Source organism: Peromyscus californicus, unplaced genomic scaffold, assembly GCF_007827085.1.
Source record: "Peromyscus californicus insignis strain IS unplaced genomic scaffold, ASM782708v3 Scaffold_9__1_contigs__length_137607984, whole genome shotgun sequence".
Classification (NCBI taxonomy): domain Eukaryota; kingdom Metazoa; phylum Chordata; class Mammalia; order Rodentia; family Cricetidae; genus Peromyscus; species Peromyscus californicus.
The window spans coordinates 45,213,581-45,228,784 of NW_026294617.1; the positions used below are offsets into that span (position 1 = coordinate 45,213,581).

General features: G+C 38.4%; 1 protein-coding gene across 1 annotated transcript in view; it reads left to right on the forward strand.

Moving 5' to 3' along the window:
- The window catches only part of Rsrc1 (arginine and serine rich coiled-coil 1), a 328,277-nt gene that overhangs the window by 13,039 nt on the left and 300,034 nt on the right, over positions 1 to 15,204 (forward strand). The gene's annotated exons all lie outside the window — the stretch shown is intronic.

Sequence of the window (15,204 nt, forward strand, 5' to 3'; positions counted from 1 at the left end):
GTGATGCATCACTCGTGCATTTTCTAGCTTTGCTTTAAGGCCAGTATAGGGAATAGTATGTTTGAGGAGTTGAAGATCTTAGACAGTGGTAGAAAACGTCATTTAATAGAATAGGACCATGGTATTGAGGGAATTGAGGAAAGGAGGTGTTTAGCAGTCATTGAGAGCTTTTAGACAGAAGAGTATTGGAATAAATAAAAGAATAAAAACTGTATTGTTGCTAAAGATTGCTTCTTGTCTCGGCTTGGCTCTGTGTAGTATTAGGCTCTGACTGGGGATTCACATTAGTATAATGGGCATACAGTTTATAATTCTCTTTGCATATGAAGCTTGATTGCAATGAAGTCGAAATGTTTAGCTTTTCTGGATTTTTGTTATTTGACATTGACCCCCCTCTGCTTTTTATTTCTTCTGTGTATAAACCACTTTGTCTAATACACTATTGTTCTCTGTATGTACCCCAGAGTTCCAAGGTTTTGCTTTTATTTGCATATATTCTTTCTTCCATTTTTTACCATCATCTCTATTTTGAAAATACTTTTTACTCTTTAATGTTCAGTTCTATATGATCCTTAATTCTCTTTTTCTTTATATTTTTTAATTGATTTCTGTCTTTTCTCTCCACATCAAATTTAGTGCATCCTTTTTTTGGACCTCACATATAGTTTCTGATTTGTAATAATTATGAATATTGTGATCTCAGTTTTAATTAAAATACATGAGTATTTTTTTTTGGTCTTATATTAATTCTGCCATAGGCACTGTACCTGTAATCATGGAGACTTCATAGCATATTTTAATTTTGAGTAGGGATAGTCTCCCGTTTCTTTTGCCTGCTTGTTTCCTTTCATATGAATATAAGTTTGCTGCTAACTCATCTAGTTCTGTGATAAAAGTCTGGTGTTATTTTTAGTCAGATTTTATCAAACTTAAAAGGTAAGGTCAGATCACACTTTTATCAAGCTAAATTCTGTTTAGAGCAAAGTCTAGGTTTTATTTTATTTTTATAAGGAGTGTTCTCCTCATAAAACTTTTTGTTTATTTTTTGTTAAATTTATCCCAAAGTAGTTTAACTTTTTACTGCTATTATACATGGGGTTTTCTGTACATAGGATATGTAACTATTTGTTATTTTTATATATGAAACCTATGGAATTCATATTAATCTTATATCCTGTGCCTCTTAGTTCTTTTACTGTTCTAGTTCATTTGTGCCTCTCTAGGGCTTCTGTACAAACGGAAGTAGTTTTGCTTTTCTATTTTCATTCTTTCTTTCTGTTATCTGATTGTATTGCTTTTAACCTCTAGGATAATATTCAACACACCATTAGAAAGAATATACATTTTTTTCTGTGATTTTATTGAAAAAAAAATCTTGCATTTCCCATCTCTAGCATGTATGTTTTGCTGTTTTAAGAATGTGCCCATCACCCTCTTCCCCCACTAGAAATGGGTGCTGAGTGTTGAATTTTCTTGAAGCTTTTTCATCCAGAAATGGCATATGATTCCCCCAGATCTCTTGGGGAATCACTGTTGCATTTCTGGAGTAAACCTCAGTTGATCCAGATTGGTTATTGTCTTGATGTGGTATAAGAGTCTGTTCTCTTAATTTTTTAACTTTGTGCTTTTACATTGATACTTCAATTTGAAAATTCTCTCGTTTGTACTGTTTTTATTAAATTTAGTAACTACATTGTTTGACCATTCTTCACAAAGAGAACTCGGAAGTTTTTCTTCATTTTCAATGCTCAGGAACAATTTTGGGTTATTGGGACTCTGTTCTTGGAAGCTCTTGTAGATTCATGAAACCTTCTGGGCCCAGTGCCATTGCAGTGACTTTCTTGGTTTCTTTAACAGAAACGATTACAGCTTGAATATTCTACTTCATATGACTTACTTTTGATAAACTTTTCTTGTTTCGTACATCATCCGTTTCTTATAGATTTTAAAATAAATGCCTAGAAGTCTGCAGGGTACCCTCTAATGATTCTAGGCTTTTCTGCTACTTCAGTGCTTACTTTCTGTAGCTAGAGTTTTCCTGCCTGGCCCACAGTCAGGACAAATCTCTCTCACCTGCCAGTCCCACAGACGCTCAGACCCAACCAAGTAAACACAGAGACTTATATTGCTTACAAACTGTATGGCCGTGGCAGGCTTCTTGCTAACTGTTCTTACAGCTTAAATTAATCCATTTCCATTAATCTATACCTTGCCACATGGCTCGTGGCTTACCAGCATCTTCACATGCTGTTTCTCATCATGGCGGCTGGCAGTGTCTCTCTGACTCAGCCTTCTACTTCCCAGCTTTTTTCTCCTCCTTGTCCCGCCTACGCTTCCTGCCTAGCCAATGGCCAATCAGTGTTTTATTTATTGACTAATTAGCAACACATTTGCCATACTGAACATCCCACAGCAACTTTCCTTTTGTCTTTCATTAATTTATTTATTATAACTTTTTTCCTATTTAAATTATCTGGTAGATTACCTAGACTAAAAAAAAGTGCCAGGCGTAGCTAGTACATGTCTATAATGCCAGCATGAAGGAGGCAGAGGTCATCCTCAGCTTTAGCAAGGTTGAGACCAGCCTGGGCTACACAGACCCTGCTTCAAAAAACAAGCACATTAAAAAATAGATTTTGATTAATTATGCCTTCTCTTTTCTGTTTTCTGAGTTAATATTGCTTTTATTCTTCTTTCCTATTCTGTACTTCATTTTCATTTACTAATTTTTTTCTAATTAAGAATAAATTTGTGCTGGCCAGTCATGGCACACATCTTTAATCCCACCACTCGGGAGGCAGAGGCAGGCAGATCTCAGTGAGTTCAAGGCCAGCCTGGTCTATAGAACAAGTTCCAGGAGAGGCTCCAAAGCTACGCAAAGAAACTCTGTCTCAAAAAATAACCAAAAAAAAATTTTTTTTGTATGCCTGTATGTGCATGGGCATGTTGATGTGGAGGCCAGAGGACAACTTCTGGGGCCGACTGCTTCATCCCACCTATTGGGTTCCAGGGGTTGAATGCAGGCCTGGTTGTCAGCACCTTTATCCACTGACCATCTTCCCAGCCCTTTTGTTTCCTACCTGTGAGCTAGGAATTTATTTATATTTGTATGTGTAACTTCGGTTGATAAAAGTATTTAAGGCTACCTGTTTTCCTGAAACCACTGCTTCAATTATATTCAATGGACTTTTCTCCCTCAAGATACTAAAATTTTCAAGTATATGGCAAAGTTGATATAATTTTATATTGAATACTCATATATTCACTACCGAGACATTTCCATTAACTTTCTACTAGATTTATCACATACTTACTCATTTCTTCCTCTCTGTTCCTTAATTCATCCTAAAGTTTGAATCTATGGTTTCAGACATCAGTATATATTCCCTTTAAATAGTTTAGTATCTAATCACAGAATTTAATATTTTACATATTTTTCTTTTGAAACGATACTTTAAAACTTTTTCTTTTGTGGTAAAATTCATAAGTATTACAATGTACATTTCTAAGCATACATTTGCTGAGCTTGACAAAGTCATTATACCTTTTAAAGTAATAGACCTTTATTACTGATAGTTCACTCATAACTTTTATTAATTCCTGCTTGCCAAATGAACTGGAATCACAGCTTTTTTTCTTTTTGAGTAGATTATGCCTGCCATCATATATAATGCTTTCTTGTTAAGGCTTCTTATTAACCATACTACTTTTGAGATTTATTTATTTTATATATGTTGACAATTATGTCTTTGCATTACTGAATACTATTCTATAGTATGAATCTATTACATTTTATACAAGAATTTTGTGTAATCATATGGTAGTAATATTTTGCATATGCCTTCTACTTAGCTTAATGTTTTCCTTTCTATATCAGTACTTGTTACTTTTTTATTGCTGAGTGGTAGATATATCATAGTTTATTTCTCACATATACTCATACATCCATATTTATATATGCTATATTAAAAGTTCTTCTCATTATTGAAAATGGGGTATTAAAATCTCTGACAGGCTGGCAAGATGACTTAACTGCTAAAGGTTAACTGTCAACTCTGTTGTCCAGCCCGAGGACCTGAGTCTGCTCCCTGAGACTCATGTGGTGGAAGGAACAAACGAGCTCCCGTGAGCTCCCGTCGGTCTCCACCTGTGCACAGGATATGCACATGCCCACACGTATTCACACAAAATAACTAAGTAAAAATGAACAAACTCTCCTCCTGTTGTTGTTGCTAGTATTTTTATGTCATCTTTGTCAATATTTGCTTCATATATTTGAGTATTCTGATGTTAAATGCATCTATGCTTAAAACTGTTGTGCCTTCCTGGAGCATAGGCAGACTTATATAACCACCTTCCCTCTTGGGACAGTCTTTGGCTTATAGTCAGTATGGTTTGACCTAAGTTTGGCCATGTCTTTTGGCTACTTGTATATTGAATATCTGTTTCCAACCTTTGTTTATTATATGTCTTTATTGCTAAGGCTTGTGGCTTTATTTTATTGATCAAATCTGTTCTTTGACAATTTTATTCTTGTATAGAATGCTTTCTGTTTTTACCCACTCCCACCTTCTATTATCTCCTCCATGGCTCCATCATTCCCTCCTGACAAGTCAAAGTCCCTTTTCCACATTCACATTTTTTTGTTTTGTGACCCACTAATTTTAACCGGGATTATTTTGTGGTCAGGAGTTTAAAACTTTCCACTGAAGCCTGGTGGGCTCCCCTTGGGCTACACAGCTGAAGATAATTCCTGATGTTCCCCGGGATCTATTGGTGGCCAGTTGTTCAGTAGGGAGGAGTAGAGTCTCTCTCATCTACTCCTCCCAGCCCATGGTTGGCTGCAGACAGGCAGAGGTTTTGCACAGGCCCAGTTTAGGCAGCCACAGCTGCTGTGAGCTCCTGATTGCAATGGCTGTGTCACCTCTGAGGATAGGATTTTACAGCCTTCCCCTGCCTTCAGACTCTATTCTCTCTGGTCCTTCATTTATGATGTTCCCTGAACTTTAGAGGGTTATATAAACGTTCTGTTTAGAGCCGATCCCAGGATTGTCACTTATTCTTAGTATTTTGAGCTGTCCTGAGTTATCTGCATTCATTGTAATTCACTGTAAAGAGAAGTGTCTGTGATTAAGGCTGAGAGTAGCTTTGTTGTGGTTCTAAACATAAATATTTAGAGTGTAGTTTGGTTCTGTGGTGGTTTGAATGAAAGTGGCCCCCTAGACTCAGAGAAAGGCACTATTAGGAGGTGTGGCCTTGTTGGAGTAGGTGTGGCTTTGTTGGAGGAAGTTTGTTGGGGTGGGGAGCAGAGAACCAGGTCTACCTGCATGCCACCTTCCTTCCTGCAATTAAATGTTTTCCCAGGCCTGGAGAGATGGCTCAGAGGTTAAGAGCACTGGCTACTCTTCTAGAGGTCCTGAGTTCAATTCTCAGCAACCACGTAGTGTCTCACAAGATCTTTAATGAGATCTGGTTCCCTCTTCTAGTGCTCCGGCATACATGCAGGCAGAACACTGTATACATAATAAATAAATAAACCTTAAAAAATGTTTTCTTTATGAGTCATGGTGTCTATTCACAGCAATAGGACACTAACAAAGCAGGTTCCATTCCAGTTTTTCTCCCAGATCCCCAAAGCCTATGATCTCCCCCTCAATCATGGGGTTTTGACTATGTTTATACTATTATAAGGCTTGCTTCTTGTAGAGAGCAATTAATTACATATTGTCCTGTTAATTCATTCAGTTATGCTATGATTTTTTTTTTTTTTTTGGTTTGGAGAGATTTAACATAATTATATTTAAATTATAGGGATGGGGGTATATAACTCAGTTGGTAAAGAGCTTGCCTAACATGTATGTGTAAAGCCCTGCCCAGCTCCCTACCCTATAAGACTGGGCACACATTTTTGTTTGTTTTAGCAATCATGTAATTTTAATTAAAATATATAATTACTTTCCCCCTTTCCTTTCCTCCCTCCAGCCCCTCCCATGTTCCCTCCCTCCAACCCTTTTCATAGCTCTCCCCCACTCTCAAGTTGATGGCCTTCCCCCACCCCTTTTTATTGAAAATAGACAGGCTGTCATAGAAATCCTGTCTCAAAACAAAACAAAACAAAAAAGGAAAATAGAGTCTTTTCTCATACAGTATATCCTGATTACACTTTCCCATCCCTTTACTCCTTCCAATTCCTCTCCACCTCCCCTTCCATCCAGATCCACTCCCTTTCATTCCCTCTTTAGTCAAGAGCAGGCTTCTAATGTTTTTTTGTTTTGTTTTGTTTTCTTTTTTCTTTTTTTTTTTTTTTCTCGAGACAGGGTTTCTCTGTGTAGCTTTGCCCTTTCCTGGAACTCACTTTGTAGACCAGGCTGGCCTTGAACTCACAGAGATCCGCCTGGCTCTGTCTCCCAAGTGCTGGGATTAAAGGCATGCGCCACCAACGCCTGGCTTAGGCTTCTAATGTTAACAACAAAACATGACAAAATAAAATATAATAAGATAAAGCAAAAACCATCACATTGAAGTTGAGCAAGCAAACCAACAGAAGGAAAAGAACCCAAGAGAAGGCACAAGAATCAGAGACTTAACCATTCACGCACTACAAAGTTCCATAAAAATACTAAACTGAAAGCTATAATATTTATGCAGAGGACCTGGTGCAGACCCATGCAGGCCCTGTACATGTGGCTTCAGTCTCTGAGTTCATATGAGCCTTGTTCAGTTGATCTAGAAGGCATTATTCTCCTGATGTCCTCCATCCCCTCTGGCCCTCAAACTCTTTTTGCCTCCTCTTCCACAGGGTTCCTTGAGCTCTGAGGGGAGGGATTTGGTGGAGATATCCCATTTAGAGCTGTGTGTTCCAAGGTCGGTCTCTCGGTCTCTCTCCCTCCCTCAATCCCTCCTTCCTTCCCTCCTTCCCTCCCTCTCTCTCTGTGCATGTGGCTGTGTGTGTGTGTGTGTGTGTGTGTGTGTGTGTGTGTGTGTGTGTGTGTGTGTGTAAAATGTCTAGCTGTGAGTCTCTGTATTTGTTCCCATCTGCTGCAGGAGGAAGCTTCTCTGGTGATGAATGAGCACTGATACTTATCTTTCTGGGTCTGGGTTACCTCACTCAGGATGAATTTTTCTAGTTCCATCCATTTGCCTGTAAATTTCATGATGTCATTTTTTTTTTAACAGCTGAGTAATACTCCATTGTATAAATGTATCATATTTTTAAAATTTTTCTGTTGAGGAACATCTAGGTTGTTTCCGATTTCTGGCTATTATGAATAGAGCAGCAATGAACATGACTGAGCAAGTGTCCTTGTTGTAGGATGAAGCATCCTTTGGGTATATGCCCAAGTATGATATAGCTGGATCTTGAGGTAGATTGATTCTAGCTTTCTGAGGAACTGCCATATTGATTTCCATACTAGCTGTAAAGTCTGCACTCCCACCAGCAATGGATGAGTGTTCCCCTTGTTCCACAGTCTCACCAGCATGAGCTGTCACTTGTTTTATTGATCTTAGCCATTCTGACAGGTATAAGATGAAATCTCAAAGTAGTTTTGATTTGCATTTCCCTGATGGCTAAGGATGTTGAACATTGCTCTAAGTGTTTCTCAGCTATTTGAGTTTCCTCTATTGAGAATTCTCCAATCTGTGAGCACACATCTGTAATCCCAGCCCATGAGAGGTAGAGATGGGAGGATCAGAACTACATTGTGAGGTCAAGGTCAGCCTGGACTATGTGAGACTGTCTCCAAAAAGAAAAAACAAAGTAATTACATCGGGAAAAATACTGTTGCCACTTTGTTAGTTCTTTCTTATTTTGTTGTATTCCGACTCTGTTCTTTGTCACCTTCCTTTGTGTCTGTGTTTGATACTAGCATGCTTTCATTTCTTTCTTTCTGTAGGTACCTTTCTTTGTGGTTATCATGGAACATTTAATATCTTATTTTAATCCAAAGCAACCTTAGTCGCATACAGAAACTTTACTCATACTTCACATTTGGAGTTATGTGAGCATTCTGAGTGCTTCTGAGAAAACTCCAAGTAAACAAGACAGTCTTGTGACCTTAGTTTCTTCAAAACACAGAATTGTTCTTGGAATGGGTTTTTGTGCCCCTCCCAAGTGTAGCTGATAGGAGTGAGTTGACTTCAGTTGTTGCTATTCATGTGCCTTTATGGAAAAACATGTTTTTGTCATGTGCAGCTTGTCCTTGTGATTGTACCCCTTACTCCTGTGACTCTTTTTATTTTATTTTTTTGAGTGGGGGGGTTGAGATGGGTTTCTCTGTGTAGCTCTGGTTTTCCTGGATATTTCTCTATAGACCAGACTGGCTTTGAACTCAAAGAGATCTGACTGCCTCTGACTCCTGAGTTCTGGGATTAAAGGTGTGCCCTCCCACTACCAGCTCATGCAACTCTTAACTCTCAGAGTATAAATTGCCTGATGCTCTGAGTAAAGTTTATCTTTCTCGGTCTGGGTTACCTCACTCAGGATGAAATTTTCTGCTTTATGGAATATAGTGATATAGCTCAGTGGTAGAGCATATGTTTAGCATGCATGAGGCTCCTGAATCAATTTCCAGCATCAGAAAACAAAACACAACACAAAAATGCAAAACACCAACAGTATATTATGTGTCATTATAGTATTGCAGTCTTGTGTTTGTACATTTACTTTTCCACTGAGTTTTTTCCCCTGTGTTCTTATGTTGCTGTCCAGGATTCTCTTGTTTGCACTTGCAGGACAGTTTTACTATTTATTGTAAGGCAGATCTAGCAGTGAAGAACTCCTTCAGCTTTATTTGAGAAATATTTTTTATTTTTACAACACAGTTTTGTGTATTTTAGTATTTTTTAGTTGATAGTTTTGTCTTCTATCAGGCACCTATTTTCTGTTATATTTAGAAAAAAAATTCAGCAATTATCTCTTCAAATAGAATTTCTATCCTTTCTTTTTCATCCCCCTCTGAAACTCCCAAAGTACACATATTTATCCAGCTAATGATATCTCCTATATCTCTTCCATATTCTTCACTCAGTTTATTAGACTAGGTCATCCTGGAGCCCACTGTGTAGACTCTTCTAATACTTCGACCCTTTAATACAGGGTGACTCCCAAGCACAAAATTACTTGCTACTTCATAACTGTAATTTTGCTACTTTTATGAATTGTAATGTAAATATCTGTGTTTTCCAATGGTCTTAGGTGACCCCTATGAAAGGGTCCTTTGACCCAGCAAAGGAGTCACAATCTACAAGTTGAGAACTACTGACGTAGACTGTGTTGGCCATGTACTCAGACTTCCTTTTGCCTGTACTTCCAGAGTGATGAGATTAAAGGTTTGTTGATTTTCATTTTTAGTTTTTTCCTTCTCTTATTTTTGAGACAGTAGCCCAGGCTGGCTTAGAACTCACTATATAGCACAAACTGAACCCAAACTCTTGGTATGCCTACCTCAGCCTTTCAAGTGCCGGTGTTACAGTTGAATATGATCATATCTCTTGTCTTGCCTCGCCCAGTTTTATCTCCTCCCTCCTCTTTCTTTTCTCCATCCTCTCTCCTCATCCCTCCTCCTCCCCTTCTCTTTCCTTCTCTCCTTCCTTCTCTCCCCTTTTTCTTTCTCCCCATCTTCCTATCCCTCCTTTCTCTTCCGTTCCTCCTCCTTCTCCTTCCTCCTCCATTTCTTCCTTCTCCTTTTCTGACACCTTGTTCTGTATTTCTTGCTGTCCTAGCATTTGGTGTGTAGCCCAAGGTTGCCTTGAAGTTGTGGTCTTCATGTTTTAGCCTACTATCCCAGTGTTGGGATTATAGGCCTGTGTCACCATGCCTGGCACACTTTAATTTTTTTCCCCAGGCCCTGCTGCATTAATTGGGTTGCTTTGATGAGCATGATCTGGCTATACCTACTGGAGAGTATGACTTTCCATCCCCCAGTAGCCATTTAGGTATATTTCTTTAGTCTGATTTCTAGACAGTTATTGATTGAACTAAGTTTCCTGTGTCTTTTTGTTTTTGTTGCTGCTATTTTATTTTGCTGTGTTCTGTGCAACTGAAAACACAGTTCCATGTATTTGTGGACTGGTGTTTCATAGAGGAAGTCCTTCTCTAATCAACTAGCCTGTGTAGATAACTCGGGGGCCTCTGAAAATTCCCTTAGGTTTGCTGGTTTCCTTTTCAGGAGCTTTTGTTCTCTTGTTCTTTCAGCAGTCTGTGTTAGCGAATAGACTGTGATGCTTCAAGTATAACTACCATTCTTGTTTTCCTCACCTGCCAGAGTGTAGTCCATCAGCTCTTTAAGTTATAGACATTCTTCTCTCTGGTAGCTCCTGAAAGGGCCAGGATGCTGGAGCATGTGCCATACTCTTCTCTGCCATTCTCAAGGGTGGCTTTGCCCAATACCAATCAGATGAGGCAGCCTCTGTCTTACTACTGTGGACTCTCTGGTGCCACAGCAAACTGTCCTGCTATAGCTTGCTGTCCCTGGCCCTTTGCCAGATCCACTAGTGTTTACCTGTTTTGGGGGCAGTCCTTTGTAAACCTCAAATCCTACTCTTTTTCTCCCCTATGGCACCTTCTGAAATCGCTGAGCTGAGCTGAGGTTTGCCAGCTTGGGGTACAGGCAGGTGCAGTAGGGTGGTTCCTGCCTGTTTCAGTGGTTCCTGCCTGTTTGTTTCAGTGGTTCCTGCCTGTTTCAGTGGTCCCTGCCTGCTTCAGTGCAGCTATACTCCGTTTTCACACACCTGGGTGGCTGCCACTTGGCTGCTGTTTTCTTCAGTTCTCTGAAGGCATTTGGATTTGCACATTGCTGTTCTGACACGGTCTCCGTTTGGCTCTGATGCCTGGGACTTTTGGTTCTGACACCTTGCTGTCAATCGTTGTCAAATGATTACTCTTTCTAAATAGTCATTAAAAAATATTAGACTAGCAGACAAGTTGCAAAAAAAAATCCTACAGAATTCCCAATTATCCTTTTATAACCTCACTATAATTAATGAGTAGGTTATTAACAGTGTAACAACTCGACCATAGATGTAACTGAAGTCTCATTAGTTTTCCAGCAGGTTCCATCCAGGATCCTAGTTTGCATTTAGTTGTTCTTTCTCCTCAGTCTATGCCAGTTCCTCAGTCTTTGCTCATCTTCCATAACCTTTATTCTTTTGAAGAATATTTAACTTTATTTTGTAGAACGTCCCTCCGTTGGGTTTGTATGAGCTTTTTGTTGTTCTCTTTTTTACATTATTGGCATGAGTTATGTGTTTTTGGCAAGAATATCAACTAGTGAGTGTTCTTTGGTGTATGGTATCAAGGAGGTTCATGATATTGTTGTCATTTATGGTGTTACCTTATGTGTGAAGGTGCTAGGCTTTGCTGACAGAACCGCCATCTTCTGCAGTTAAGAGATATTTTGAGATGGGGATTGTACAGATTGTAAATATGTGACTTTGGAGACATTGGTGATGGGTGATGTTGTTCTGTAATCTATGAATATATGTTACTCTGATTGGTTGATAAATAAAGCTGTTTGGCCAATGGTGAGACTGAATAGGGTTAGGCAGGACATTCTAACTAGAGAGAGAGGAGGGAGAAACACAGAGCAGAGAGACGCTGTTAGCCACTGTCAGGAGAAGCAAGATGTAAAGATACTGGTAAGCCATAAGCCACGTGGCAAAGTATAGATTTATAGAAATGGGTTAATTTAAGATATAAGAGCTAGCTAGTGAGAAGCCTGCCGTGGCCATAGTTTAAAAATAATATAAGCCTGTGTGTGTTTATTTGGGTCCCAGCGGCTGCAGGACTGTGGGGCCATGAAAGCAGGGCAGGACCAGAAAAATCTTACAACTACACATTGGCATATTAATTTTTAAGTCTATCTCATCTATAATAACGACTTCACATTTACTTAATGATATTTCTAATTTTTGTAGCTGGTAGGAGGTAGAGGTTTAGGTCAATCTATTTTACTATCTATATTACTATATTATTAGAATTTCATTTTTCTAAGAAAGATTTATTTTATGTTTATAAGTGTTTCACCAGCATGCATGTATATATACCTCCTATGTGCCCAGTGCCTTGGGTGCCAGAAGAGGGAACTGGCTCCTCTGGAAATGGAGTTACATGTGGTTGTGAGCCTCTATGTGGGGGCTGGCAGCTGAACCCAGATTCTCTGCAAGAGCAATAAGTGCTTTTAACCACTGAGTCATTTTTTCCAGCTTGGGTTTCACTTTCTTACTGAATAGCATGATACCTTAAAGAAAAAAAAAATGACTATATAAGTGAAATTCTATTTTTAGATGTTTGGTTTGGTTGAATTGCTCCATTTTTATACCAGTCTTAGACAATTCTGATTACTATGGTTCTGTAAAGTAGATATTATTGTTTGTATAGATATGCATTTAGAGTCAGCTTTACAATTTCTTCAGACAGTCTGCTGGAATTGGGGAGTGCAGTTCATTGAGTCAGTAGAATGGGAGAACTGGCATACTAGTGTGTTGGGTTTTCAGTTTATGAGCATAATGTATATCTCTATTCATTTCTTTAGTTTGCCTCAACAATGTAGTTAGTTTCCAGTGTAAATATTTTAATGTTGTTTTCCTTAATGCTGCTTTGACCAGGTAACTGGTAAATGGCTTAAACAACATACATTTATTTCTCATAGTTGGTTGGGTTCTGGTGAGGGCTCTTTTTGTGAATCATAGATGACTATCTTCTTGCTCAAGTTTTCCTCCTGTAGTGGAAAATACTGAGAAAAAGAGCAATCTTTATTTTATCTCTTTTATCAGGACACTAACCCCACAATAAAGGGTCTCATTCTCAGAAACTTATTACTTCCCAGAGGCCTTCTCTCCATATACTACTATAGGAAAGATTAGAGTTTGTACATGTTCATTTTTAGGAGCTGTTTTAGTGAATGTTCTATTGCTGCGAAGAGACGCCATGAAAGGCAGCTCTTATAAAGGAAAGCATTTAACTGTGGGCTGGCTTACAGTTTCAGAGGTTTAGTGTGTTGTTGTCATGGTGGGAAACATGGTGGCATTCAGGCAGACATGGTGCTGGAGAAGGAGATAAGAGTTCTGTCTGGATCTGCAGGTGGCAGGAAGAGAGAGACACTGGGCCTGGCTTGGGCTTTTGAAACCTCAAAGCCATCCTCTCCCAGTGGCACACTTCCTCAAACAAGACCACACCTCATAATCTTTTCAAATAGTGCCACTTCCTGGTGACCAAGCATTAAAATCTATGGGGGCCATTCTCATTCAAATTACCACAGGAACATACGCACACACAATTAGTGTATAGCACACATATTTTGTTATATTTATTTCCACATTTTCATGCTATTGAATGTTGACTTATATCTGCTCTTTAATAAAAGATATATTCTGGGCATGGTGGCACATGCCTATAATTCCAACACTTTGGGAGCGGAGACAGGAGGATCAGGAGTTCAAGGTCATCATCCTTGGCTATATAGCAAGGTGTCTGAAGCCTGAGCTACAGGAAACCCTGCCTCAGAAAACCCAAACCAAAATTACAGCAACAAATATGTGGGTATGAATATGTATGGATTTATATATGGATAAGAATAAAAACTTGAGGCTGGCCTCTGCTAATGGTGAGTTTGAGGCAACTTGGGCTACATGAGACCCTGCCTCAAAAGAAACAAATAACAAAAACAACAACAAAATATTACAAAGATTGTTACGATGACTGTCTCTGGTATAGGATTGGAGTTCAGATGGAGGAGAATTCACTTTTAAAACGTATTTTGAACATAACTTGAAAGAAATGCAAGAGATCATAGTTGCTATTAGTTTGCCATTTTATACATTTTTCTACAGTATATATTTGATACCTTTTAAATTATGAAATGAGCTAAATCAATGTAAAAAGGGACATTGAACTCTTTTAAGATTGACGTTTTCAATTATTTGCCAATATGGAGACACTCAATTAATTTTATATTATATATTGCATATTATATATTTTTTGCATTTTTGTTTTGTGTATTTTCTGCTTCTTTTATCTTGCTGCTCTTGAAGAGTCCATAGGATTTTCTCTGAAAAAAAAGTTAGGATTTGTTTGTTTGTTAGTTTGTTTTTCAAGACAAGGTTTCACTGTGTAACTCTGGCTGTTCTGGATCTCACTCTGTAGCCCAGGCTGGCCTCGAACTCACAGAGATCTGCCTGCCTCTGCCTCCTGAGTGCTGGGATTAAAGGCATGTACCACCACTGCCTGGCAGTTTATTCTTTTGTTTGAACTGTTTATGTCATCTTCCATTTCTGTGTATAGTGTTGAAGAGATCTGATGAGGGTGGACATTCTTACAGTTTTTTCTGTCTTAGGGACAGTCACTCTTTTACCTTTAATAACACTAACTCTAGTCTTTTTCTTCTTACTGCTTGCCTTTAAGACTGAAGAAAAATCTTTACATATTTTGTACTTGCTGAGAAAGTGTTTTTAAAACATTAATTGGTGTTGATTTTTGGTAGTCTCTTATCTTTTGAAGTAGACTGTAGTTTTTTTTTCCATTGTATTATCATGGTTTTCCATCTTAGCTCTTGATGACCTGTCTGACTTTGGTGTTCATTTGTGTTTACCTACTGCCCAGCTAACTTGATTTTCTTTTCTTTGTTTTGGGATGGTGTGTCTCTGTGTTGCCCAAACTGATTCCAAATTCTTGAAGTCAAGTGATCCTCTTAGCTTAGTCTCATGAGTAGTAGGATTACAGTTCTAGTTATAACTTTATTTTTCTTATTTAAAAACTTACATTTTATTCATTCATATAATGTGTGCGTGCATGGGTGCGTGCGTGCGTGCGTGGGTGCTTATGTGTGTGTGTGTGTGTGTGTGTGTGTGTGTGTGTGTGTGTGTGTGTGTGTGTGTGTGTGTGTGTCTTGGAAGACAACAAACAGGAATCAGTTTTCTTCTTCCACTACGTGGCACCTTTTGATTGAACTCAAGTCTTCAGGCTTGACAGCAAGTACATTTGCCCTCTGAGCCATCTGGTCAGCTCAAATTTTCCTTTAGATTTCTCAATTTGGATAGGGCAGTGCAATTACTTTATTAACTGCATTAATATTATAATTTATTAAATTACGTTCAGAAGACCCATTATGTGTATGTATTATTTTAGGATTTATTTATTTATTTATTTATTTATTTATTTATTTTAGTTTTTCAAGACAAGTTTCTCTATGTAGCCCTAGCTGTCCT